Raw genomic sequence first — 2,809 nt, 5'->3', positions numbered from 1 at the left:
GCGCGCATCAATGTCCCTACTACAACAGCGGCACTGAATAAAACGTTCCGCGTCCATGTAGACTCGAGTGCTTCTAAAAATCCTCCCCATTCTGCACTTTCCTTATGTCAGTGTTTCCCAACCAGGGTGCCTTCAGCTGCTGCAAAACTACAACTCCCAGGATACCCGGACAGCCTTTGGCTGTCCAAGCATGCTAGGAGTTGTAATTTTACAACAGCTGGAGGCACCCTGACTGGGAAACACTGCCTTATGTAAACCCAAGCTAGTAAAAGCAGGCCAAATAGGAGAAAACACAGATGTATGCATCCAATAAAGTTTACCGCCAATCTCTAAGTCACCATAGAAACATTCAATAAGGGCATCCTAGCCTGCTTTTTATATGCCATTTTTTATGTAAAATTGCCTTACTTGTTTTTTTTATTCAGCTGTGATGGGCATTTGTGAAAAAGCCAACAGTTGGGCTATGTTCACACTGTCTAATGGAGGCCCATACCCTTATTTTTACAGACTATGTATTGTGACTAATGGCTGACATACAACACATTCAGAAAATCTTCAGACCCTTTACCTTTTTTCACATTTCATTATGTTGAGGCCTTGTGCTAAAATAAAATAACAAAAAAGAACCCTTCCATTCCCCACCCCATAATTCTGCCCTCAATACTCTGTGGAAACGGGGTGTGATGAGGGCAGTTGTTGTTACCCTAGGGGCAAATGGCATTAACCTCTTGTATTTGTGACGCCAGGGCATGGTTTATCCTCGTTACCACCCGAAGGTATACTGCTAGATCCTGAGCTAGGCACGGGGGCAATAATGACTCCGACGCCAAGTTACGGATAACAGTAGCTTTACTGAGTGACAGATGGTAAAGTCTATACAGTTCAGCCAGGCCCACGGAGGCGACTCAGAGACCTTAAAAGGGTACTACGGTGAACAATTTTTTTTTTCAAATCAACTGGTTCTAGAAAGTTAAACAGATTTGTAAAGTACTTCTATTAAAAAAAACTCTTAATCCTTCCAGTATTTATCAGCTACTGTTTGCTCCACAGGAAGTTGAGTAGTTCTTTTCTGTCTGACCACAGTTCTCTCTGCTGACACCTCTGTCCATGTCAGGAACTGTCCGGAGCAAGATAGGTTTGCTATGGGGATTTGCTCCTCCTCTGGACAGATGCAGACAGAGGTGTCAGCAGACAGCACTGTGGTCAGACAGAAAAGAAAAACTCAATTTCCTCTGGAGCAAACAGCAGCAGATAAGTACTGGAAAGATCAAGATTTTTTAATAGAAGTAATTTACAAATCTGTTTCACTTTCTGGAGCCAGTTGATATGAAAAAAAAAAAGTTTTCCACTGGAGTACCCTTTTAAGGGCTTGCTGGGACAATTTAAAGGGGTACTCACCTGGAAAACTTTTTTTTTTTTTTTTTTTTTAAATCAACTGGTGCCAGAAAGTTAAACAGATTTGGAAATTGCTTCTATTTAAAAACCTTAATCCTTCTAGTACTTATCAGCTTCTATTTGCTCTACAGGAAGTTATTTTCTTTTTGAATTTCCTTTTCAGTCTGACCAGAGTGGTCTCTGCTGACACCTCTGTGCATTTTAGGAAATGTCTGGAGCAGAAGAGGTTTGCTATGAGGATTTGCTCCTACTCTGGACAGTTCCTAAAATGAACAAATATGTCAGCAGAGAGCACTGTGGTCACACAGAAAGGAAATTCAACTAAGAAAAGAGCTTCCTGTGGAGCAAAAAGAAGCTGATAAGTACTAGAAGGATTAAGATTTTTAAATAGACGTAATTTACAAATCTGTTTTAACTTTCTGGCTCCAGTTGATTAAAAAAAATGTTTTCCAGTGGAGTACCCCTTTAATGCAGGCCACGCTGACTTGACAGTTGTTGACAGGGACTGACTTGACTTTACTGATGACTGACAAAGCTATGACTGTAGCTTACTTGCAATTGACTGTGGCTGCAGTCCAATGACTCTGGACACACACACTAGGACTCGACTTGACTGGACCTCAGCTTAGCAGAAAGAGCAGAGCTCAAAGAGAGCGAGCTAGCTCCTCCCAGGGCTTATATGGGGAGACTAGCAGGGAGCCCATAGGTCACCCCTGGGATCACCTGGTCACTGGTACCTCCTGGGTAACAATCACATGGTACATTTCTTAAAGCAACAACACATTATATATTATAATACATAGCAAAACATATATACAGGGGGGAAAAAGTACAAGGGGCCCAGGGGACACTTAAGGGAGGCTAACGGACAGGGCAGCAAGGGTACGGGGTAACACCTCCCGTAGTGGGCCACCACAACTCCATAAGGTGAAAACAGAATTAGAAGTTTTTGAAAATGTATTAAAAATTAATAACTAAAATTTTGCATGGATTTAAGTATTCGAGCCCCTGCTATGACACTTGACATTTAGCGCTGGAGGCCTCCTATTTTTCTTGATCATACTTGAGATGTTTCTGCACCTTGACTGAACATGATATGGAAGGACAAAGCCCTGTCCTGGCCCAAAGTTTTTAGACTGACAAAGTTTGCTGCTTCAGTGTTCTTAGATCTTTTAGTCCAATGTTTCTATGGTATACTGAACTACAATTATAAGCATTTTATACATTTGAAGACTTTTAAAGGGTAGCTCTCACCATCCTATTTTTTTTTTTTGCTAGCCCGTTCCCCCCCCCCCCGCTATGGCACTAGCCCGTTCCCTCCTCCTCCCCCCCCCCCCCCGCTATGGCACTAGCCCGTTCCCTCCTCCTCCCCCCCCCCCCCGCACCGCATACCCCGTTCCCTCATTACACTTGC

The sequence above is a fragment of the Hyla sarda genome, chromosome 2 (assembly GCF_029499605.1).
Source record: "Hyla sarda isolate aHylSar1 chromosome 2, aHylSar1.hap1, whole genome shotgun sequence".
NCBI lineage: Eukaryota > Metazoa > Chordata > Amphibia > Anura > Hylidae > Hyla > Hyla sarda.
Note: the sequence above shows the minus strand (reverse complement) of the source record.